We start from the raw sequence: 26,174 nt of genomic DNA, 5'->3' as shown, positions 1-26,174 counted from the left end.
AAGAGATTTTGCGTGGGCCTGGCCTGGCTGGTGAAGGCCCCACTCTGGAGGTTTTGGATGCAGACTTCAGCTCAAAGGCAGTGAAATGGCCAGTGCATCAATGACTGGCCACATTCCCCACTCAAGAGCCTGGAGCAATGAGTCATTAACCCGAGCATGTAATTACCTTGGACAAGGGACACATTGCATTTAAACTGATCATGGAATGAAAACCCCAAACAACACATGCCAAGTCACAAAATATTTCCAGGGAGTCAGTATGAAGTAAAGCAGAATGCAGCACACTTCACCCCAAGGATGTCCAAGTGCTCTGCAAGTGCAAGTCTCATGCTGTATCATTTAGCATTGCCTTAGTGAGGGCATGAAGGAGATTTTGGAAAACTTGGCAAAAGGAACTTTTTGATAACGTGAAAGAAGCTTAGGAGAAGGTGTCATGCACAAGACCACGCAGAGATATCCAAAGCGTGTGTGAACATTTGTGTTTGTGTTGCATTCCAGGGGAATTGGACACAACAGCTATGGAAGGTGAAGGGTATGTGTGGGCTGGAAATGCAGCCTGCTTTCCAAAGAAACCCCGAGAACTGCCTGTGCAGCCACCTGAACCACCCTGGAATACTCAGGGTGAGGCCTGAGGTTCCCACCGTGCCCTGGCATCTGTGCTCAGAACAAGCTCAGGCCAGGGGGGGACAAGAGAGGGCAAAGCCTCCCCAAAGGGCAATTTTCTGCCCCAGGAATGGCCTTTCTTTGCCTGGTGTCCATTTAACCTGGGAGCATTCAGATCAGCAGAACTGGCCCGAATTTCCCCCTTTCTCCCTGGAATTCAGTGGAGAGGTGAACTGGTCTCTCTTAGAAGTGCTGCCCCAAACCCTCACGCACACACTGCTCACCCTTCTCTGCTGCCCACACTTCTCTTTTTGGCCCAGGTCAGAGTAAAACCCACTGTAATCGCTGTGTCAACACCCGGAGCACCTCGAGCACACACTGCTAAAATTACATCACACGGGGGGAGTGACTGCTGCTGCTGGAGCTGCAGGGCTGGGGTGAAGGAGTGAAGCAGGAATTGTTGAGACCTGTTCCGATAACACCCATGGAATTACTGCATACCAGGAGGGTTTTACTCTTTACATAGACCCATTATATGCAAAAGGAGTGAGGAGGAGTAAAAATAAATTTGGAAGTGAAGTCTGTTAAAATGGCAATCTGGGTCTCAGAAGATGCTTGGAAAGTGGATGGAACAGAGCTCTGCCCAAGGACAGAGATATTTCTCTTTGTGACAGACAGATAATGACAATTATTAGTGGACTGTACTCTGCCCCTTGCAGCAAAGCAGCAATGCCAGACATCCTGGCTGCTAAATCCTAAGAATCTATAATTATTGCAATGATCCCATCTCACCTTTACTGGGGCTGGCCGCTGTGCGAGTCACATCTGCTCAGTTGCCATAGGAGGAACCAAAGAGGGTCACTGGCAAATCTGCTTTGGACATGTCAAGACACAAAGAACAAAAACATAATTAGGAAGCATTTGTTTAGGACACATTCAGAAATCACTTTTTGGATGCACCGATGGTCCGTGCTTCAGTTTGTTACCAGAAAAACCACAGCAGCCTGAATCAAACACTCTGCAGAAGCAAGTAACACCAATCAAGGATTTGTCCATGTGAAAATGAAAATGCAAAAAATAAACTCCCTCAATTTAGCCTAAAGGGAGCTTTTACCCAAAGGTGAGAAGAGAGTCTCAGGCTCATAAGTGTATGAATAATTTCATGCCTCCTGTTGATTTGGTGTAGGAGGTGCTGGAACACAACAGCGCTGGGTGGCAAAGTGACACAAATGAGGAAGGGACTGCTGTCGCTCCAGATGTAAAACGTGGTAGTGGCAAATTACAGCTTACATCCAATTTGGGTGAAGTACATTTGCTAAAATCAATCTCAAAACTGGATAAAAACCAGAAGTCGAGAAAGACTTTGGGAATGGGAAACCAGTAATCCCACAGATGGATTTACATTTCAGGGTGAGTTTGACTCACGGCCATTGACCCATCCCAGAAGGAAAACCCAGACTCCTACTCCAAAAGCAAATAATCATGGGGGGCTTCATAAAGCCTTGGGCCTGGTGAGTGTGGGCAAGGGAAGGCTGAGAGGGGATCCACCAACCCACACAAACATCCCATTAACCCACAAAAACATCCCCAAGGGCTGTCAGAGGATGGTGCCAGGCTCTGCCAGTAACAGGATGAGGAGCTGTCAGTGATGGCCATGAACAGAAACACCACAAGTTCCACCTCACCACGAGGAAGAGCTGCTGTCCATGGAGGGAGCAGAGCCCTGGAACAGCTGCCCAGGGAAGACCTGGAGTCTCTCTTTCTGGGGGCATTCCAAAATCCCAAATTCCTGTGTCACCTGCTCCAGGTGCCTCTGCTTTGGGACCTGGATGCTCTCCAGAGGTCCCTTCCAACCCCACTGTGCTGGGATTCTGGTTTCACAGATGTGCCAAAGGTTCTGTAAGTGCAGCACCTCTGAAATGTTGGGTTGGGCAGCAATTCTTGGCTTTGTGGAGTGGACAATAACCATAAAACCCGGATGGGGAAACTGGGTGGATTTTATGCCAACACCGCAACCTCTAGAGCCAAATGTTTGATCCTCACTTTCAAAAGGTCACATTACTCCTCAGTGCAGGGACAGGCTGCACTGCAATTGAGGCAAACAGCCCTAAAACGGAGACCTGATGCAAACCAAAAGCTTCTCTCTCTCTCTTTGTAGCAAAGCAAAGCCCTCGATTATTTGGAATACCTGATTTTATCTCCACTGTTTCTGGGAGAACAGAGGGAGCAGCAGAGGACCAACCCAGCTGACTGGGTCAGAATGCCAGCATCAGGAGATGCTGTGAGATGCAGGGAAAGGGAATCAGACTCGTGTGGTGTGTATGGAGAGGCAGATGGGGCCTGGGCTGGCCTAGAGGGAGACAGCAGCTGGTACAAACTGTGCTGGGGTCAGCTTCTCTGACATCACATTGCTTTGTACCAGCAGATTCTGATTTCTTAGCTGGAACACCGAAAGCCCTCAGTCTTTTACAGAACAATGAGCAGATAATTGGAGAAACCAGAAGCATTATTAGTAAGAGAAGCTTGTTTTAAAGAGCTCAGCTCATGTCAAGCAGCTGACAGCCTCTGCAGATCACTAAATGAGGCTTTTTGATGCTGCTCTCTAAAATCCTGCTCTGCTTCCTTCAGCCTGACAGTGCAGACTCAATTAACCTTTGATTAGACCAAAGGGTGCCACTGGTTTTATCCTGGGACTCTCTGCCTTGCTGGTAGACATTCAAAAACCAAGATTGCTGCAGGATTTCTGTTTCCTAAAGCACCTCTTGAGATAACACCATTTTTCAGAGCACATTCTCTGTGCTCGTCTCAAAGGTCACCTGGAAAAGGGAGCAGTGTAAAGAAAAGTCAGACTCATGCCTCAAAGCAAAGGGAGGACCAGATTTCCTGAGCTAAAGCAAAATCCCTGGAGTGAAGCCTGCAAGAATCATCCCCTCCCTTGTGTGGGTGCAGCCACACCTTCCTGCAGGCGTGCTCTGTTGCTCTCCTTCTGACCAGGTACATTTTTGGGAAGCATGTTTGATGATGCTGTGTGTCTAAACGCACCTCAGCTAGGCAGAGAATATTAAATGTGGCTGCAAAAACGGAGACAGAATCTTTGAACCGAACAGAAACATGTTCTGAAGTCTTCTCTGACTGCTGCTTTGCAGCCAAAAGACACAGGAATATTTTTTTTGACAGCCCCCACCCCTCCCAAAAAAAGCCCTCATCAGCATTCCGAGCAAGGAAGTGCGAAGCAGCAAAGTTCTCTCTGAGGTGTTTGCTGCCTTTGGTGCTCTACTTACCTTTCTTTAAGAGGCCATGCACAGATTGCCAGCTTGCTTTTAATGTAAATCCCCAGCCTCAGTGGGGCCAGCCAGCCCACAGGAAAAATCACTGGGATGTCATGGTTTTGCACCTATAGTCAGGAAAATGAGGTGTCACAGGAAGAAGAGGGAGAAGCAGCTGAGGTGACATCACTTGTGCCACCTCAGGAATGATTTCTGCTCCCTTTGTGCTCAGGATGGATCAGAGCTGATGTCCAAGGGCAGAGTTCAGGGCAGGCACTCACTCAGGGGGCTTGGGGAGCACTGGGAACCCTCCAGGGTCACACCTGCCAGGCTGGCAGCAGTCTAAGAGCCACAGCCCAATTTTCTACTGCACACTGAGGGTGCCAAACGGACCTGAATGGGCTTTGAGGTCCCTTCCAGCCCAAACCAGTCCCCAGTCCTTAAACGTCCCAGGAAACATAAACCAAAGGCTTCTGGTTTGTCCTTTCTCCAGGGCACAGCACAGGCCCAGAGAAGGGGGATTTATGCAGCAGGAACTGCGGGAGCACAATAAATGGAGAAGAAAAAACACTGAATTTCAGTATGTGGGAATCCTCAGGTTTATAACTTATCATGAAGATGACTTTCAAATCATGCAATTTCAGGAAGCACAGGCTGGAAGAGACCTCCAGAGGCCACCTAATCTGGCTTCCTGCTCAACTCTGCATCAGCTGCTTTCTGTAATCAGAGTAACTCAAAGGACAGACACGCTGCAGCTTCTCCACTTCAGTGCTGTGCCAGGAAAGGAAAAAAAAAAGGAAAAAAAGGAGAAAGATGTCTGCAGCTATTTCTGCTCACTTTTTGGACTTCAGCTCTTGAAAGTTCTTGTATTAAAACACTTGTTTAAAATGCTGAACACCAAAACCAGAATTCTTCAGAAAAACACTTCAGCTCTTCCTGCAGGGGGATGACTCCACCAGCTCAGGAAAAGTTGTAGGATTTTGCAAGCCCACCTTTATGAAATGTTATTTTTATTTCTATTTTGCTGAAATGGTACAAGCCTAGGAACAACCTCTGCAAGAGTCTGAGGGGGAATTTCACCTCTGCAGCCTCAGCAGCCAGGCAGGGAGTGAATGACTGACAGACACCTCATGTCACAACCAACACGGTCTTGTACTAAAACACTCTTATGAATTTTAAAGAGCCTCCTCCAAAAATCAAGACAGTGGATTATAGCTAAAAATATATCAATCCAAAATAAATATTTACATGACAAGGGTGACTTTAATTAAAAACCTTTGGCATAATTTAAATAGCATCCATGAAAACAGTCATTGCAGAATGAAATGACTCAGAGCAATCGAGTCTTCCAGTTCAGGGTGATTGGAAGGGAATGTCTGGGGCATCGCTCCCTGCAGTGATTTTATGCCCCTGAAAAAAGCTGATTGTGAGATCCTTTTCATAAACACCGAAGCGGCTGAGCCCAAACCGATACACGATTCTGAAAAGTCGTAAATTTCTATTTGCTTCAAATGAAAATGATTTTGATGTGGTACAGATGGGTTTGGATAAAAAAGGCCCCGGGGGCAATGGAAGCTGAAGGAAGCATGAACAAGCACCCGTTCCCTTCTCTTCACTCACCCTCCCCAGGCGAAGAGGGTTTGAGCATTTTGCATTTCCCAGCTGTTTGCTCCAGTGCTGGCTCTCCCCTGCAGTCTGGGCAACACCATGGATGTGCACAGCACATTTCCTTCCAGAGCTGTCAGAGCTCTCCAAAAATGGGGGCAACACTCAGGTTTAGGATTTGAGCTGAGCACAGAGACTGAGAGGAACCCTCAGGTTTAGGATTTGAGCTGAGCACAGAGGCTGAGAGGAACACTCAGGTTTAGGATTTGAGCTGGGCACAGAGGCTGAGAGGAACACTCAGGTTTAGGATTTGAGCTGGGCACAGAGGCTGAGAGGAACACTCAGGTTTAGGATTTGAGCTGAGCACAGAGGCTGAGAGGAACACTCAGGTTTAGGATTTGAGCTGGGCACAGAGGCTGAGAGGAACACTCAGGTTTAGGATTTGAGCTGGGCACAGAGGCTGAGAGGAACACTCAGGTTTAGGATTTGAGCTGGGCACAGAGGCTGAGAGGAACACTCAGGTTTAGGATTTGAGCTGAGCACAGAGGCTGAGAGGAACCCTCAGGTTTAGGATTTGAGCTGGGCACAGAGGCTGAGAGCATCAAGCAACCTCTGAGAAAGCAGGAGGTGAAGCACAAAGCCCAGCACGCTGCTGCACCTCAAGGAACAACCCAGACTCTCCAGAATGCAAACAAGGCAAGGAGAGAACCTCGTGCTGCTAACAGAACTTTGTCTGCAGCGTGTGTGACTGCAAGAGGTTGCAATTATTTAACACTTTGATTTCAGCTTCTCCGAGTGCTGAAGCCCTTCCTGCCCACAGCTGCTGCAGCTCCAGGGCACATTCAGAGAGCAAGTTTGCATTCCCCAGCAGCTGAGGAGTCACAGGGCTGTCAGGAACGTACCCGTCTGTGCCAGGCTCTGCATGCACTCAGGAACGCGAGGGTGGGGTTTGTGTGGACCATTAACACACACAGGCCTGCTTGCATCTTCCAGCTCCTTCAGCCTCTCCTCAGAGATGCTCCAGACCCCTCAGTACGTCTGTGGCCTCCACTGGACTCCAGTAGCTCCTCATCTTTTGATCTCCTCATTAATGATGCTGCACCTTCCATCTAATCCAAGGAAAAAGGAAAAAAAATAAATGTATTCTCCGCCTCCCCTCCCCAATAAAAATACCTTCACTTCTCCGAGCTGACAGCTGACCTCTCCAGCTCTCTGCTGGCCACATTCCCTCGATGCTCCCGTGGTTTCTGGGCTGCTCTAGTTCCTTGGGAAGAGGGAGAGGGTCAGAGCTGCCCCCCTGCCTCCAGGACGTGGCCAGGAGGAGCCACGTGCTGGCTGAAATGCCACGGAAGGAGAGAAGCTGGGTATTTTCAGAAGTGGAAGTGGCTGCATTTTGGGATTTGGAGATTTATTACCTACACAACCCTTGTGCATCGTCCAGGCTTGCTGAAGACCCAACATTTTCAAAAGAACTACCTGTTTTTCCTTTTTTCTAAACGTTGAGGCTCAGATTTGACACATCATCTTTTCCAGGGAAGAGGCTGGCCATTGCAAAGGCCACAATTCTTCTCAGTGACAGCACATCACTTGGAGAAAGACCAATATAAATGCATATGCAGATTATGCAGCAATTTTGGCCCACGTTGGCCTCCGAATTTGCTGACCCAGCCACCCACTTATTGGAAGTGACATCTAATCATTGTGCAAATTTTCAACTTTCTGGTTGTCCATTTAGACTTTTTGTGCGTGTAAGATGTGTCCTTGAAAGCCACCAGGAGACACAAGGAAAAAACCCAACACAGGAAATAAAAATGTTGCTGTCGCTTGACCAGCTCTCTTTTGCTCTCACACGTGCACAGGTGTGCTGCAGCTCTGCAATCTCGTCTGTGAGGAAAAGCAAATATACCCGATTGTTAATGGGAAAATGTTGCTAATTTTAGACTGAAAACTCTCAGAATCTGCAGCCCCCAAATTCCTGCAGGTGAGGAGGCTGAGAGACTCCTAGCACACAAGCCTTACAGAATTCCCAAAGATTTGGGAATTTTGACGCTCCTGCAGGCTGTGTCATGAAGATATTTTAAATGCCAGCTCTTGGAGCATGAACAACACACAGTTTGGAAGCCACAGAGAAAAAGGAATATCCTGTCATGTTTTCCACCTCTGATTGTAGCAGATCAAAGGCTGAACTTACTGAAGTAAGGCCAAATTTTGGCTTCCTTGTTATGCTGTTCTCCTGCTCAGCTAAGGGATGCTGGACAGAGCAAACAGAAAATGAGGGGAAGATTCTCTAACCACTGAAAATCACCTACAATCAGGAGACTGAGAGACAAAACTGAAGCACAGACTGAATTTAGAAACTGAACTAGACTGAAGTAAAGGCTCTAAAACCATAAAACCCAGAAATGAGAGATTTTCTTGCTTTACCTAAATAAGAATGATGGCAAAATCCAGGGGAGTTTGGTTGATTGGCGTTCCCTCGGGGTAAACAACGCTTGAAAAGGAACTTGGAGCCCCCAAATGATGCTGAGGTCTGGCCAAAAGGAACGTGACCTCCCTAGGCCAGGCAGCTCCTGCCAGGGATCACTGAGACCCTCTGGGAGACAAGTGAATCTTATTGCTGGGTACAGGATCAGTGCAGTGAATCTTCTGCAGAGTTTTAAGGTTACAGAGATCCTTTCATACCATGTGGCAGTGCCTGCTTCATACCAGAGAGAATTATCTATTCTACCTGAGTAGAAAGGAACTGAGGTGGCTTAAAAGCCAGCTTTAAATCAAAATAAACACTGAGTCATTAGAATGCTACAACAAATTAAGAAATTATTTGCTTTAATACATTGACTTTTGGGGTTTACTAAATCAAGAGCCATCGTAGTCTCCATGGAAAAACAAGCTCCATTTGTCGACCTTTGTATTTATGTGCAAAAATATTGGAAAGGGACCAGAACGCTGTCTGCCTGTAAATCAGCTTTTGCTCATTCTGAGCTTTCACAAATGAAATACATTATTTTGACACCTTTAGCATTTATCCAGGTAACGAGTCCCGCACATTCCTTACTCACCCATAAATTCAGGATAACACAGCTGAAGGCCAATCCATTTCTGACAGGGAATGGGCAGCTTGGGCTGCCAGGACAGGAGCCCTGCTCAGAGCACAGCCTGTGGTGCCACGGTCAGAGATCCTGCCATGCCCAGCCAGCTCTGGGGAAGGGACACAGCTCTGGGGAAGGGACACAGCTCTGCCCTGTCCTGCCTGGCTCCAGGAGTGGCATCCATCCCTCGGGAACAGGAGGGCTTCCCAAGCTGCTCCTGCATTCCCTCTGGTGTCTGAGATCTCATTCCCAGGTAATCCATCATCCTGAGCACTGATCTGGGCTCTTTTCTCACTCCTCTCCCCGTTCCCTTTAATTTCTGTCTCAGCACATGTATGACTACATTTGTCACCTCAAAGCTACTACACAGGAGCTCCCGAGGCAGGCCCCGAGGCTGTTCCTGAAATCTGGAGCCTGCAGCCTGGAACAAAGCTGCCTGAGCCTGTGGATCCATCTGCACAGGCTGAGTATGCCCAGTTTATCACCGCTGGAACAGCGGGACACGGAGGCTCCCGGTGCCGCTTCCCCGGCAATGTTCTCCGCAGGAAACGCCGCCCAAGCCCGGCCTGGAGCGGGATGCAGGCGGTGCTCGTGTGCCAGGCTGCAGGGTCCTCCCTGCTCACATCCATCGGGAACGTCCAATGCACCTCTGCCCGCAGCCTCCACTGCACAAGGGACTGAACCCCATCCCGGACCGCTCAGGTCAGGACTAAAACCACACTTGCTCCTGGCAGAGGTGCCAGCGTGGGGAAAAGGTGCTGTGCGGCACCAAATGCCAGCATCATTGGCCTCACAAACTACAAGCAAAGAGCTGTACCTGGTAGAAATCGTCAGGTTATTAGTTAGGAGGTGGAAATCTGCTTCACGGCACAGGCTTTGCTGCCTGCTACGCTTAAGGAATTGGGCATTGTGCTCGAGAAGAGTCGAGCCAATACATTTTTACTAATTGCACCTTTTACAGGGCACTTAGACAATGCATTGGAATAATTATTTTCTGTGAAGCAGCATTTAACACGCTTCTCACTTTCCCTTTTGTGCTGGGAAAGCTCCTCACAGCATCATTTCCCTGAAACAGCCGAAGGGATCACTTTTAAAAGGGCAGCTGGAGGAGGAAACTATCCCCTCCATTCGTGCTCTGAAGCCCAGCCAGCACACATTCAGCCACGTGTTTGAGCTCCTGGAGTGTGCCGTGGTAAAACCACGGTGGGGCCAGCCCCTGGAATGCCCTCTGTGCCTCCTGGAGACACCCTGCTCCTGCCCATCCCATGTCCCCCGAGTGCAGTCTGGAGCGGCGAGACTTACACACTACTGGGGGCATCCTGAAGGGGTGCACAGGGCAGCCAGAGCTGCCTGCACTCCTGGGAGGAGGAATTACATCTGTCAGGAGGGGTCACCAAGCCTGGGAAGGCACCGAGGGAAACGGGGAATGGGAAAAGTACAAGTCTGTGCTCAAACAAAGCAGCGTACTAAAATTTGTCAGCTGCAAATATTTGTAAAACATGTGCTAAGATGAAAGCTCCTTCCCCTTCCATGAACAGAATGTTTAGCTGGAATATTTGATCCATTCTAAAGGGCCTGGGAGCAGGGATGAATGACAGCAGGAGAGCAGCTTTAGTGCCAGCAAGCTGGATTTCCACACAGGTTGTGAGCCCTCATCTCCTGGGCGGCTGGAAGCGTTTCACGCCCCGGATTCTCTGCAGGAACAGGGGAGACTCTCGGCCCCTTCTCCTGCATGGGAGAAGTGTTTGTGTGGCTGCACAAACTCGCTCCAGGGGCTTTCTGAGGCACTTTGGAGCATCCATGGAAAATGAAAGGCTCGAGTGCCAGCTGTGCTGAATTCAAAGAGAAGGTACAGCCCGGGGTGCTCCTGCCAGCTCGGGTACAGCTGTGGCTTCTCAAAGAATCTGATTTCAGAAAAGAGCCAAATAAATCTTTGATATCTTCCCCTTTTGAAGAGCATAATGTTCACATCTCATCTTCTCTATGTGTCTAAAGAGAGCTGTAAAGCCAGCCTTCATTCTAAAGCTACCTTGGTTTGGGTGTTTTACTGGAATGTTTCCTTTGGGTGGATCCTGTTGGTTCTATTTTACTTTTTAAAGCATGGTCTCACCAGTGCTGAGGGGATGGCAAGAAGAGTCCCTGGCTCGTGTTTGAGTCCAATTCTCTCCACATCTGCATGTACAATAACAGCACGTCCACTGTTGGAGGGATGCAGCAAGAAATTAATCCTGGGTTTCAGGTCAATACTGAACCACTTCAGGAAGACACTTCTGCTTTAGTCATTGCAAACAAAATGCTGTGCAGGATTTTAATGTCTCCTCTTGCACCTTTTTTTGCTGTTTATGGGGTTAGGAGCAGGTAGAACTCACTGTCTCAGCAGCAGCTCTGACAAGCACACCTGCTGGCTGAGGGCAAGTATGGCATAACTTGAAGTCATTTGGTTCAATTGTGGATAATTACGTCCAGAGCTGTGCTATCTCCAAGGGAAATATCTACACACAGGCTATTTCTTCCACCTAGAATGTTAACTCATTTCCAGATTAAAAAATGTTTTTGCCATAAAGCTCTAGCCCGTTCCAAGCAGTATTTTCATTGCTGTGCACAGAAAGCACCAAAGGGAGAACAAAATCACCAGAGACGCTGTCACACCTCTGGGTCCACAGCATGGAGAGCTGTGAATATCTGACAGAAATGTGCAGATGGCTGGGAGAGCACCTGGGCGAGGGATGGAGGTGAATTTTGGCCTTGGCTTTGTGCTGACAAAGACCCAGTACCCATAAGGACAGCGCCTCTTGCACACAGCATTCATTTCAACACTGTCAAGGATTGCTTCTTCAATTAACTGGCCCCCAAACCCACAAAGGAAAAGCAATTCTTGCTTTAGCTTCAAGCAGATTATGTGACCTGTTTCAAGATGCAGCCACTGAACTTTTTCTCAGCAAAGGAGGCCATAAAGTATTCAAATCTGACCTTTTGGGAGGCTGAAAAGTCAAAACACAAATCCACGATAATAACATTTAACTTAAGAAGAGGAATTACAATCGGGGGGGAGAAAAGAAGATGGAGAAGCCGTTAAAAGGAGTCACTGAAAAGGTAAAATGTTTGCAGGTAACCTAAAGACCACTTTAGGACATCACCCTCTTCCAGGCTGGGAATGACATCAAAAAAAGATCTCCTGAGGGGAAAAAAAACCCCACCCCAAATGCATCCCTAGCAGGAATGATTCACAGTTTGTGGGAAGGAATTTGAAAATCTGTCCAGACATGAGAGTTTTATCAGTGTTTGGGAAATTATTAATGAATGAATTCTTGGCACCCAGCGTGAGATATTCCAGAGGAGCTCCAGAGTTTTATCAATGTCTGGGAAATCATTAATGAATGACTTCTTGGCATCCAGCATGAGATATTCCAAAGAAGCTCCAGAGTTTTGGAACCTTCCCAGGAGGGTCGTGGTGACAGCAGGGTGAGGCACTGAGTGACTCAGAGCAGGGGAAGATTCCAAAGGGATTCAAACACATAGCACATCCCTGTTCCCTAAAGTGGCCTTGAGGCCAGAGCAACAGACAGGGATGTATGGAAAGGCATTTAAAATAAACACAGAAATTCATCTGGACAGGAGAAATTCAGGAATTTCCAAGAAAACCCCCAAGCCCCTCCAGTTTCTGTGTCAGTAAATGAGTCAGAAGAAGGATAAAACCAATTCTGTGCACAAATAAATGGATATTGGGCACACAACCCCCAGCCCCTGTGCAGGGGAGAAATGCCTTGTGAGTTTATGAGATTCTTTTCAAATCAGCAATAACTGTAACACCAGATAACAAAAGACAGATGACTTTTTGTATTTTTTTTTTTTAGTTGGCCGGGAGAGAATCTGAATCTCTGCACATTTCTGATTTCATTTGGAACTGTTTCTAAAACAGCTCAGCACTTTAGAACTGCCCCAGAGTACACGGAGCTGGCAACAAAACCCTGACACATCACAAGCAAACATATGTCTGCTCCGAAAAACACAGCTCTCATCCTCCCCATGCCGCACTGGAGGGATGGCAGTGCCTGCTGGGAACACAAGGAATAAAAGCCACACCTCGGGATTTGAAACTTTTAAAGATTTTTTTTGTGATAAATGTAAAACTCATCAATTTAACCCTCTCCTTCCCCCCCACCCCACCCCCCCAACTACACTACCTAATTATTTCATTTTAGGATTTTTTGCTCTAGACCTTCATCTTATTTTCTTTGTATGTCTGAAGCTCTCTTCTGGTCTTTTCTTATTCCAGGAGCTTGGAAAATTCCTACCATTGTTGAACTTTCCTCAAGTGTTTTTTGGTTGGTTGTTTTTTTCATTTCTCCAAGGAGACTACAGATTGTAGCAAACTCATTGTTTTAATTTGTGGATCCTATCATTCCACATCAAACCTAAGCAGACTATTTCTCATCAGGGAGAAACAAGAACATTGCTCAAAAAAATTTAAAAAGCCAAAAGAATAATGGCAAGCCCAACAAATAATTTTGTAAGGGGCTTTAAATGCTTACTCCAGTGAGTTCTGATTGTGCCTAGGAGCAGTAAAATGTAAGCTTGAGCACTAATTTAATTTATCATTAGGAAACAAGCCTTTTTTTCTAAAGGGAGGGAGAAAACACCATAAATTAAGACCAATGTGGGTTAGGCTCACACGTTACATAAGCCCCTAATCCCCATTAAAACCATTTTAGTAACATATGGGCCATAATAATTTCCAGGGCTCTCTGCTTCTTAAGCATAACAAGCTGTTAGCTGAGGGGAGCTTGAAGCAGCCCTGGGAGCTCCTGGGAGGACCAAAGCTGGAATTCTTCCATCAGGGAATAAAGAGTCTGGGGTTCTCAGCTCCCAGTATCAGTGCAGGGGCATCAGGAATGGGGAATCCAAACCACAGCCACAGGATCCAAGCCATGGGATTGTGGGGTCACAGCTGGCTTGGGTTGGGAGGGACACGAGGATTCTCTCATTCCAAACCTTCCTCTGTCTCAGGCTTTCCAAACCCCATCATCCAGCCTGGCCCTGGACACTTCCAGGGATCCAGGGGCAGCTGCAGCTTCTCTGGGCACCCTGTGCCAGGGCCTGCCCACTCTCATAGGGAACAGTTCCTTCCCAATATCAAATCTAAATCTACTCTGTCAGTCCGAGTCCATTCCCTGTGTCCTGTCCCTCCATCCCTTGTCCCCAGTCCCTCTCCAGCTCTCCTGGAGCCCCTTTAGTCCCTGGAAGGGCTCTGAGCTCTCTCTGGAGCCTTCTCTCCAGGTGAGCACCCCCAGCTCTCCCAGCCTGGCTCCAGAGCAGAGGGGCTCCAGCCCTGGAGCAGTTCCGTGCCCTCCTCTGAGCTCTCTGCAGCAGCTCCAGGTCCTTGTGCTGCTGGCCCAGGGCTGGGGCAGCTCTGCAGGTGGGGTCTCACCCCAAGGGACAGAGGTGCTGCCCTCTGGTCCCCCTCCACTGCTGCCCACAGGCACACAAGAACATTCCAGGGGGTTGCTGTTCTCCTCCAGGTCATCAAATAAAAATGCATGGTGTGAGGATGCTTCTGGAGCATCTAAGAGCAAATTTAGATCAATGTCCTTTAGAACACAGCCCGTGGTTTACAAACAGCACTTCATGAGAGAGCACCCAATTAATTGCTCACTTCCCAAGCATTCAGGAGATAATTAATTTGCAGGAGCGTGGAAAAACAACAAAGCAAGAGCTGTGCTTGGTGCAATCCCACTGATGATGGGAGCAGGTTTCAGTTCCCCCCCATTCTCCTCCCATGGATTCTCTTGCACCTCTCACGCCTTCCCAGGTGGCTGAGCAGCTCTCAAATCGCCTCTCATGGAGGCAGAGATGATCCCAAGGCTCAGACAAACAGAGCAGGCACTGTTCCTCACCAAGGCCAGGTTTCACTTTAAATGCTGAAATACTTGCAAGTGCAGCTTGAACGAGGTGTTTTTTTCTGAAGCTGTTCAGGGACATCACTGAAACATTTCAGGGAGGAGAGCCCAGGTCTTTGCTCTGTGCTCCATTAAAGGGCTCTGAGAACACAGAATGGGAGCTCCACGCTGAAATGTTGAGCTCTGCAGAGGAGAGGTGGCCTTTTCATCCCCCCACAAAGGGCCAGGCCCACCCACAGGGCTGCACAAACCAGAACAGTCACGATTGAGAAAAGAAAATATAGGCCAGAACCTGGCATTAACCGAACTCTAAAAGCTGCTGCACTGAAGGCAATCCAGACAAAAGAGATGAAACCTGGTTACACCCGTGAGGAAGGGGAGAGGGCCTCCAGGCACAAAGCTGGTTTTTGCCCTTTATTGGTATTTAGCTCATCTAAAGGGAAGCTGAAGGTTTAAAAGCCATTTTTTTTTTTAAATGGGAAATGATTCATTTCTTTTTCCCCCAACAATATGTTCTAATCTTGTTCACTTCACTGAGAACATGGTGACACATGGGGAAGGACTGTGCGGCAATGACTTTCCTGAATGGAATGGAAATGTCAAACAGGGTTTTTCTGCAAGCACACGTGACATCCCCCTGACCTCTTCCAGCAGAAAACGCAATAAATTCACTGTGACAGCCTTGGCCACATCTTCCCAGGAGTGCTGGGTTCCATCTTGAGCAGGGACCTCCTCTTCCTCCTTTCCAAAGTACAAGCTCAGCCCCACCTGATGCAAAATTCTGGCCAGAGGATCTCAGGACCCTCTCCTTATGTATCAGGAATTACACAAACACACAAAAAGGCCTTTTTTGCTTCTTCTTTCCCCTCTCAGGAAACCCCCAGCACCTCCTTCCCTTCCTCTGTCACCTTAGGCTCCTTAGAGAAATACCCCCAAAGAAGTTCCATACTCTGTAAAAAGCCCTTTCTCCTTTTCCTTCCATCCCCTGCAGGTCTCGGGAAAAAAAACCTCCGAGGATACCAAAGACAAGGAGGCAAAGTTTTGCCACCACACGGCTAAGGGATGATCAGGTGCTGCAGAAATGAGGCAGCTGAATAAAAGTTGGATAAATAACCATACAGAGCCTTAACCACGACAAGTCTTTCAGGGGGAAAAAAGGAAGCTGTATCTTTGCCATGAAAGGTTCATGAGAGCAGCCTTTAGATAAATTATCCAGGGAATGCTTAACTCTGAAGAGAACTGATGAAAATCGAGCTCTCCAACAAACACTTCCCTATGAGAAGACAATCCCAAGCAGCCACTGACTCTGTTTTGGAAGTTTTCTGAAGAGCACGTGCTAAACGCTACTCTTCAGTGTTCTCCTAGCAGGTGAAGAAAAGAGGCTGGGAAGAGCAAAGCCAGCATTCCCTGTTCCCTGAGCACACAGAGCCAGGGAACAGAGAGGGCCAGCTGGGCACCCCAGCCATGCCAAAGGCTTTGGGGCCAGGAGAGGCACAGGGAGACACAAACAGGTCGAGAGCTGCGTTATGCAGTGACAGGATGTGTTATCCCTGCTCGGGGAATCTGCTGCCCTCTGCAACGTGTCTGAACAAATTAATGCTTGCCGGGGCCTCGGCAGGGAGCTCTGCCACAGGGGCTGCCTGGTTCCTGCTGCTTCCCCCAGCCTGGTGCCAGGCAGGAGCACTCAGATCCTGCCTGGGCATTGAGCAGAAGGATTGGGGTTCTCCCAGATGACTATTTAAAGGTTATATATCAATCTATCCACCCCATCCAGGTGTGTTAGCCATACCTGCTTCCTTTGGGAGGGAGACTGCGTCACAAAGAGTCAGCACAAGCCACGTGCACATCCCAGAATTGTCCATGGGGAGGATGCCCAGCCTGGATCCCAGCACCCACGGGGAGTCAGCAAAGACAAAAACCAAGTTTGGATTTCAAAGTCCCAAGCCTGGCATGGCACAGGGCCAACCTGCCTGTTGGAGTCCAGGGCATTCCTTTGGTTGCCCTGGAGGGTCAGGGACCTGGGCAGGGGGGTCTGGGACCCCAGCCCAGAGCTCAGAGAGACACTGGCTTTGATCTCAGTCGATGGGAAAAAACTTCCTACACTGAGAGAAGGTTTACAGGCCACAAGAATGTGAAAAAATAGTAGTTTAGCTTACCACAGGGTGAGAAAATAGTAGTTTTAGGTTCTTAGCATTGAAGTGAATGGGGACAAGATGGAGAATCTGGGGCATTGTCTCTTTCTTCTCCTTCTCTCACTCCATTGCTGCATTGACGTGGCACAAAGTAGTTAGTGAAGATTGGGTCAAAGTAAAGATGACCTTTTTAGTAATAGTGATAGACATTGGTAAGAAATAGTAAACAAGAAATACGTAGTAATTAGTATAAAAGATAAGGACAGCCCAGCTCGGGGGGAGACGTGAGGAATCCATGCAGCTGCAAACATCTTGTCGGACTCCGAGAAAATTGTAAGATAAGAAACAACAAACGAAGTGTGCAACACTGAAAAATCTAAACCTGAGAACTCCGTCTCTTCCTTCAGCTTGGCTCAGAGCTGTGCAGGGGAGCAAAGGACCCTGAAACCACCTGAATGTCGGGGAAAGCCCCTGACACCTGCCATCTTAATACATCAAAAAGACATCGCTGAAATGACAACAAGTAATTATGGCACCAAGATAAAATGCGTTTTAATGAATGCAAATCTGCTGAAAAGTTCAGCTTCAAGGAATGTCATTGACTGAAGAGAATTCTGGTGGTGCCCATCTGTAACACCATCCCTCCCAGCCTTTCCCCCTGTCAGCAGCTCTTCCCTTCCCCAGACACTTCAGATGGAGATAACAGGAATGAATACAACACCCCAAGTCGTTATGATAACACGATTCAGCAGAAATGGAGTATTTCACTGATTTTTCTGCTTGCCAGGGGAGAACCACTCTGTTCCAGGATTCACAGGAGCTGAAAACTGAAGGACACATAACGAGAATTTTGTGTACTCCAGTCACTGAGCGCATTTGAATCCTCATAATAAAATTAAATGACCCTTCTTACCCCCTTTAATTCTCAGCACAGCATTTAAGCCTTTCACTCACTGTAAGAATGTCTGATTTCTTTCTAACAGAAGAAATCTTGAAGTTATAACAGTGATGCCACCAACAATTAACCCTTCTTTTTCAGAGAAATGCTGTTCATCACCTTATCCCTGAAAGCCTTTAATCATTTCTCAAGTTGATTTTAAGGGTGGATTTGGAGAAACCCCTCCCTGCGTGGCACCTCGCAGCAGGGGCTCTGAGTGTGGCTGAGGTTAAAGAGATAATAGAGAACAGAAATAATGAAATGGCACTTTCTGTCAGTACCTCTCTGCAGAGGGGGCTCCTGCCCATCAGACCTGAGGACCATCACTGTCTGGGGTGTCAGCACAACATCCTGCAGTGGGTGCTTTAGATAAACATAGCTTGGACTTGATGATCCCAAAGGTCTTTTCCAACCTGGCTCATTCTGTGGTTTCTCAGGGTTATTAATAGTTTCACTAAGCCTCGGTGTAGATTCAGCTCCACTCTGGAAGCATTGTTAGAAGGTCTCTGAGCACAATTCATTGTTACAAATAACCCCATTACAAACAGCCAAGGTCTGCCAATTAAGCAAGTGCAGGATAATAGCAGAGCACATTTTCCTGAGGTTATGTGGCAAATGGCAAAGCTTTGTCGTTGTCTTCACATCTTGCAATGCCACTGACATCCCAGTACGCTAAAATAAATTCCCTGCTGGAGTATTTCGAGCCCCTGCCATGGCAATTTCACCAGGCTGACAAAGCATGAATTAAAGCTCGCCTCTATGGCACATGGCTGCAGAGCGCTTTTGTGCAAGAGGATATTTCTTTTGACATTTGCAATGAAAGGGACGCATTTGGGTTTGTTCCACAGGTATTTCACACAACGGCAAAGTGCTGCTAGACCCACAGAGTTCGGGGGGGGGTTACAATGCCCTTTTCCTTCTCTGTGCACATAGTTCTGTGCTGCTGCAACATCCAGAGGCAGAGTCCTTCTGCCACAAGCAAAACTCGTGTTGTTTTTGTGTCAGCAGAAAGCTTTGCTTTCTTACAATGCTTAGGATTAAAATAGCCTGACTCAGATGCAAAAATCACAAGTTGTTATGGCTGACAGGTTATTCAGGCAAAAACACCAAGAGCCCTGTGCTGATTTCACTGGGAAAGAAAAGGAATCCTCTCTGAGACAGCACACCAGACTTGCCTTAAGATTATGGAATGGGTTGGGAGGGACGCTGAAGATCACCCAGTGCCACCCCTGCTATGGCAGAGACACCTTCCACTGTCCCAGGGTGCTCCAAACCCTGTCCAGCCCAGCCTTGGACACTTCCAGGGATCCAGGGACAGCCACAGTTTCTCTGGGCTCCCTGTGCCAGGGCTCACCACCCTCCCAGCCAGGAATTCCTTCCATGGGAAGCCATTCCTTGTGTTCCCAGCTCCCCTGGAGCCCCTCCAGGCACTGAGAGAGCAGTGAGGACACCCCAAATCTTCCCCAGGACAAAGATGGGCCAAGAGGGGGGAAAAAGGGAGTTTGCCCACGGAGCAAAGGAGGAGCTGCTACAAAAGCATCTCGGGGTGCTGCGTGTGAGCACGATGGCCATGGCACAAAAGGAACTAAAACTCCAGGCGTGGTTATCTCCCCAGTGCCACAAAGGCAGGCAGCAAACGATGCTGGACTCCTCCTAAGCCCACAGCACAAACAGCAACTGCCTCGGGGTCACAAACAGAACTCCAAAACTTGAGAGCACCAACTCTGGGCACAGTTCTGTGCTCAGTGCATCCCCAGCCCTGGGGAAGGGAGCACACTGGGGTACCAGAGCAGGCACATCAGGCAGTGATGCCCTCTGGGAGGAAAACCACACCCTCCAAGCAGCCAGATGGGAACTGGCCTGAAAAAATTCATGCTCTGGAACAGGCACAAACAATTCAAAGAAATACCTGTAAGATTTGTTTGTTGTGTTATAACCTTGGGGAAATATAAATATATTTCTACTGGAAATGGCCAGCCTGCTTCTAAACTTTTCCAGAAAGAAGAAGCTAAAAAGCAAATTTATTCAAGCCCTAAGAAATTGCCTTTAGAATTTTACCTGTATCTCTACTAGACCATCATTAGTGACAAAATAAATCTTCAGTGATTGCCGTATTCCTGTTTAATTCATGGACATCTTTTTGAAAAATGAAGGCTAAAATATACACAGGTACAGGATAATAAATGATAGACGTGCAAAGGGATATGCAAAGGCAGGAATCTGAGCAGTCATTTTTCTCTTTACCTTCATTTCAGATGGAGAATCACCAAACCACAATGAGCTCTATGTATCACAGCCCCACTTGGAAAACTTTTTAACTATAATTATTAAAACTAGGAAATACTGAACAACGCAAATGTTTTTCCCTTACTCTGTGCACACCACACTATTGCACACAGTGAATTTCTTTGTTATGTGTGTTAACTCTTTGGTTTTATACCCAATTCCCTGCCAGCCAGCCTGGTTTTCCTTTTTATGTTTTTGTAGGGATCTCATCCACACGAGCACAGCTCCACTGAGATTGCTGTCTCCACAACCTACAACAGACTTGCTGCGGCTTCCCTGCATCTAGGGGTTTTTCCCCGGAACTGAAGTGTTAAGAAGACATTTTAAAGCCATGCACAATACTCTGACAGCTCCTCCTCCAGGGCAGAAGGATGTTTCTCACACCTGGGCTTTTTTTAGCAGATGTCCCAACCCTCCAAGCCCCATCTGACCTGCTTTGGAGTTGCCCTGGGGAAGGTGTCTCACACATGGCAATGTCCCTGGGCTGTGACAGGAGGGGGCTTCACTCAGAATCACATCATCCCCATTGCCCCAGCTCAGCCCTGAGGCTCTGAGCTGTTCCCGGAATTGTTTCCCTGCTGCCACTTCCAAAAAACATCAGACTCCTGTGTGCAAGTTCCAAGTCTCTGGATTTGTCTTGGAATGCCTTTGGCACCAGGAATTGCTGCTCCTGGTACTCCCCCGCACTCAGCAGGCTGCTAAAAGTCAGATTTTACACTGGGCACTTGTTCTGTTAAAGGCAGGAAGAGCCTTAATTTCAGCTTTGGGTTTTTTAATAGAAATGCTGTCCATAATTTCGTGTAGGCTTCCCCCCCACCCCCCCCGTCAATTCAAGATTAATGAGATTCAATATGAATTAATGTGGATACTTAAGAAACTCACAGAGGACTCCATGATCTCAGAAGCCTTTTCAAACCTAAATTATTCTGATTTATGGGATGTGAGCAAAGGTTTTTGAGCTCAACAAACAAGCAAGTGCATATGTAGGTCACTCCTTGTGGAGCTCACGCTTTTCCTGATAAATAAAGGAAGAAAATACTTTTTACCTCATTTTGCTGTTGCACAGAGGAATTTCTTAATATATTTAGAAGATTTCACAGCACAAACCCTCTGTCCCATTTTTAATCTGGTTTAAGATGGCTTCCCACCTGGGTCTGTTTTCTGAGCATGAGAAAGATGTCCTCACTGGCAGAGCCATCAAACACGGGCACAGGCTGCCCCAGTCCTGGGGGACACTGAAAACCAGGCTGGCAGTGACCCCGAGCATCCTGGTTTGGGAGGAACCAGAGGATCCCAGGCATCCCCCAGCTTCAGCCACACTGTGACTCTGGCTGTGATTGTGGATCCCACATCCCCGAATTCAGGGGGAGCCTTCATTCATCATTAAAAATGACTCTTTTTACAAGCCAGGTGGAAACAGATGTGGGAGCATGACCTGTCACAGCCTTCCCAGCTTTTTCCTCCAAGAAATCCCAGGTGATTTTCAGAGGGGACCTGCTAGCCAGAATACCTTAACAAAGCCATCACTTCCATCTCCTCCTGTCGATATTTTTAATCAGGAATCTCCCCTAAGATATTTACACATGGAGACGGCCCAGCAAGGTTATCATAAAATTAGTAAAGCTGAAAAAAATTGCTGTGCAGGAGCTAATGCCATCATAAACAGCAGCAGGGTGAGTGTGCACCTATTATTCAGTAAATCAGCAACTCCGAATAGACCCAGCCCCACTGGGGCTGAAATCCACTGCCGTGAACACCAGGTGAGGACAGAGTGTAAAATATCAGAAGAACACGTAAACAATTTTGGCCTCTGCCTGCTCTCAATGCCATATCTAATCTGAGAAAAGAAATAGTTTGAGTCCAGTGTCAGCAATTTAATCCCAAATGCCCAGAGGGAAGCCCCTCATTGCTTCTGGTGAGGATGGATTTATTTGGGTTTTTGACTGCTCCACAGTTAAACTTTGGTGTCATATCCTGGGAATTCCTTTCCCTGCCACAGGGGACAACAGCAGCTCACTATTTTGAATGACATTCCTCCATGGACAGAGGTTGGATTTTTTGGGTCCCTGGACTACAGGAATCCAAATGATTTCACATCATTGTGTCTGGCTTGCCAGTTGTTTCGGCTTGTAGCACTGAAATCTTACCTCAAATGGGCCAATTCCCTCAGTTTGGGAGAGGGAACATTGCCCTGCGTCACTGACACAGCCCCAGGGACACACCCCGTGGGCAGGGGTGGCACACAGAGCTGCTCAGCATTATCCTGCCCTGAGTTCTGTGCACGGTTTTAACGCTGTTAATGAGGATAATCAGGGAGGCTTGTACTCCGACCCACTTACAGGCACAAAATAATGAAGCTTTCTCTGCTGCTTCGGGGTTTTTTCCCAATATTTTGTGCGATATCTCTCCATTCTTCCTTCCTCCTTGGTCAAACATGAAACCAAGAGCGAGGAACAATTTATCTATCAGATTTGTATAAATTACACGAGCAGGAGAGAGTCGGGAATTAGTGCTGTGAAGGAAGACCGAAGTAACCCAAAGCAATAAAAACGACTGTGCTGATTATCTTCTCAGCTTGGGCTCCACTCCATTCATCCCCAGAAGACACTGCACAGCTACAGAGGCTGCCCTGCATCAGCTGGAATAGTTCAATTGCACTTCAGGCTACTAAAGAACCACAAAAAAAAGGCATCTAGGAATGCTGGCCTTGGGTTTCTCAGTTACAGCTTCACGGTCTCAGAGCTGATGATCTCCTCCTGCCCCTGCTTCGGGTCACACGATATCAGTGCCAAGGCTGGAGAGGGGAAAGATGCTCAGAGGCATCTGAGTTGATTATGACAGGGCTTTTTCCAAAGGGACACTTCAGCAGTTGATGATGCCAGCCTTAATTTTCTGACACAGCACAGGGGAATAAAAAGAGGGAGCTCGCCTGGAATGTATTCTCCTGTCCTGTTTCCAGCAGAAAAGTGCCTCTGGTGGGTCCAATCATGGTCTCTCATCAGCTGGCTGCAGAGAGCATTCATGCAGCAACACCGTGCAGTGGGCAGAATGTGAATTAGCCAGGACAAAAGAAGCCGAAAACAAAACCAAAACAGGCAGGAATGGAGGGAAGGGGAATGTGACTCTTGTCACCTCACAACACAATGCTAATACCCAAAGACTTCAGCATCACTAAAGGTGTCAGAGGCAGAAGGCAAACCACGAAAGGAATTAGTTTGCAGGCGCACCAGAGCAGTTGGAGATGAGTGTGAACTCTGCCGAGGAGAGGCACCCCAGAAACATCCACAGGGTGCTGGCAGAAACGCAGTTTGTGTCGGGTTTAGGCTACAACAGCCACACAGCAATACCCCAGTCACACGGAGCTTCTGGGATAACACAGCCTGTTCCCTCCTGGCTGCCTCTGAAAGGACCTCTCCTCATCCTGATGCCGTGTAACACGGGAATCGTGCTCCTGGAGAACCCTTCCTGCAGTTACAGGGGGTGCATGAGGTGAGGGACAGCTCAGACATGAGATCGAGGAGCTCGGTGCCACCCCTGAGGCCAATGGAATGGGCACCCCCAGGAGCAGGAGGGGGATGTTCCATCCCAGTCCCAGCAGGACCGCTATGATTGCGGCCCCCAGGGAAGGAGCAGCAGCCACTTGCTGTTCGTGCTCGTTGGAGCCGGGGCAAACTCCTCCGGGCTGAGCTGTGGCCTGGGGAAGACTCAGTGATCAGTAACGAGACGCCACAAGTGAGACTGCAAATCGAACCCCCTCTTCTTTCTCCAGGGAATAAAATCCTTCTCCTTCCTCCCTGCCACGTGCCAACCTGCGCACCCAGCCCGGGGGCTCCTGCACCCTCAGGTGGCAGCCACAGGAACAGGATGCTCCCAGACATAGCCATGCCAAAGAATTCCTGCCTCCCTGCAGCTCCACCTCCCCTCCCTCCTGCACCTTTCCTCCTCAGATCCAGCTCAAAGTGCCACATTTACATATAAAATGCACACAGATTATATTTGATCTATGTGCAAGCCCATAATACACAGATCTGGAAATAGCCTAAGTACCCTTTCAGCTTAAGGTGCATGCTGACACATAAATTTCAACCTGCTCATGCACATACCCAAAAGCCCATCTATTGTTTTCATCACGTATTTTGTGTGGCTATATAAAATACATCATGCAAACGAGAGACAAAATAGTCACAGAGCCATCCTCAGAATGCAGAGATTTAAACCCAAAACCTGCAGCTGTCTGCGTGTTTGATCTGGCAAAGTGCTGTGTAAATGATGATATGGGCTATCAAAACATGTATTACACATGTTTAAATTGAAGCATTCCTGCCTGTGAGCAAACTTGTAGCAGTTCTGTGAAAAATGAGGTTTACTTTTTTTGGTACATTTCTAAAAGTTTAATAAAAAACCAACAGGCAACAGAAATAAAGCAAAGGGTTAAATGCACCCAGGTGCTTAGCATTTAGCTAAAAGCATACTGTTATTTTTGGAGATACTTCTTAAATGCTTTTTTATTATATTAGCCTGTTGCATAGTTTTAGATTTTTATGCATATTTATATTTTTTAATGAACTATATATTCTAGGAATTATTTTGTATGGCTCTTCCTTGGGTCTGTTTTTTAGGATAGGTGAGTTTCTTGGTTGTGGTTTTGGTCTGTTTTCTTTATTATTTTTTAGTTTGGGCTTTGGTTTATCTTTTTTTTTAAAGATAAACCAGATGGCAGATAAAAGATAAAAAAGATGGCAGATGCTGATAGTTGGCATATTAATAACAGGGGGTTTTATTACAAGTTTACTGGCTACTATTTGGATTAAATAGACAGTTCACTTGTATCAGCTACTACTGTTATTGTGTCTTTTTGTTAATAGCAGAACTAAAAGCCAAGATATTTTAACATTATACATACAGCATTCATCTCAGTATTCGCAAAAAGCCAACTTTATAATAAGTATTTATAACAGTTCTTAAGCAGTGGAACATTTTTCTTTCTCAAAATCCTGTCCCGCATCTGTGGATGAGTGGAAAAGCCTCTACAATGCCAGGGCCGAGGTGAACAAAGTTAATAAGGTGAAATACCCTCTCACTGAGATTTAAGTCACTCTTTTGAACTAAGTGTGGAGGGAGAAAAATTAGATGGGACACAGGGAAATGATGCTGGCAGGGATTTGGCACAGTCGTTAATTTAACCCACCAACAGGCCCGAGCAACGCAGAGTGGGGCTCTGATCACCCCCCAAAACTGCACAACCGAGCAACGCAGAGCGGGGCTCTGACCCCCACAAAACACACAACCGAGCAACGCAGAGCGGGGGGCTCTGACCCCCACAAAACACACAACTGAGCAACGCAGAGCGGGGGGCTCTGACCCCCACAAAACACACAACTGAGCAACGCAGAGCGGGGGGCTCTGACCCCCACAAAACACACAACCGAGCAACGCAGAGCGGGGCTCTGATACCTCCAAACACAACTGAGGAACGCAGAGTGGGGCACTGACCGCCCCCCAAACGAGTGTGTTGAGATGGCTCAAAAAAGCAGGGTTTGAGGAAAAGCCAGATTTAAGATTAAACTATAAAGCACAAGAGGTTCCTTGGCAAGATTCCCTCTTCTTACACACGAGAACCAAGGCACAATGATGAAAGCAAGCAACAACAAAACCAAACAAAAAAACCCAGGCAACCAAAGCAGAAATGAATTGACACCACCTGTGTGTGTAAACAAGGATGAAAGAGAATCGGCCTAGAGCTTAACAACACCGCAGCTCAGCAATACTTCAACTTAACTTACACCTTAATTGATAGCTTAACCACAACAATCGAACAGAGAGACAACATTTAACAGCACTTAGCCTAAATTAGAACCGTAACTTCGCTCCCAGATTTGTTATGGTATATGAGCAGAGGTTAGGGCAAGATAAACTCCCGTGGAAACGCCCCCGAGGGGGGTGAAGCACTCACTTTGGATGACCTTGGAAGTCCTCGCTCCTCCTGAGAGGCGCTGGCCCGGGACACGCGGTGGGTCGGCATCGCTGATCCCAGCCCAGGAGAGCTCCCAGGCCCCATCGGGGACACAGGAAATGAGCTGCAGCCACAAGAAATGGCTCCTCCCGGCCGCTTCGGGCCGGCTCTGCCTTTGGAAGCGGCACAAGGGGAACGCTGCGCCCTGCAGGCCGGAGGGGCATTCCTCAAGGCTGGGTGGGAGCTCCCGGCAGCGGGCAGCGCCCCTCTTAAACTCAGGAGCTGAGCCGGGCCCAGGCGCCCCTGAGGCGGCCCGAGCCCCCCTTCTCAGGTTACACCGCACCTGGCGGGGAGTTAAAGGGAAATGCACCACCACGGGCTCCAGCCGCCCAAAGCAGCCTGAGAA

At 47.8% G+C, this 26,174-nt stretch overlaps 1 long non-coding RNA gene across 1 annotated transcript; it reads right to left on the bottom strand.

Moving 5' to 3' along the window:
* Positions 1 to 1,390: 1,390 nt before the first annotated feature.
* On the bottom strand, positions 1,391 to 26,085 carry LOC120748961 (uncharacterized). Its single transcript, XR_005699474.2, has 4 exons — positions 25,769 to 26,085; positions 6,377 to 6,583; positions 3,885 to 3,997; positions 1,391 to 1,473 (listed from the first exon to the last, which is right to left on the bottom strand). It is a non-coding gene; the product is annotated as an uncharacterized LOC120748961 (long non-coding RNA).
* Positions 26,086 to 26,174: the final 89 nt, after the last annotated feature.

This window comes from Hirundo rustica, chromosome 2, assembly GCF_015227805.2.
Source record: "Hirundo rustica isolate bHirRus1 chromosome 2, bHirRus1.pri.v3, whole genome shotgun sequence".
Lineage (NCBI taxonomy): Eukaryota > Metazoa > Chordata > Aves > Passeriformes > Hirundinidae > Hirundo > Hirundo rustica.
This window is presented reverse-complemented; position numbering and strand designations above follow the sequence as displayed.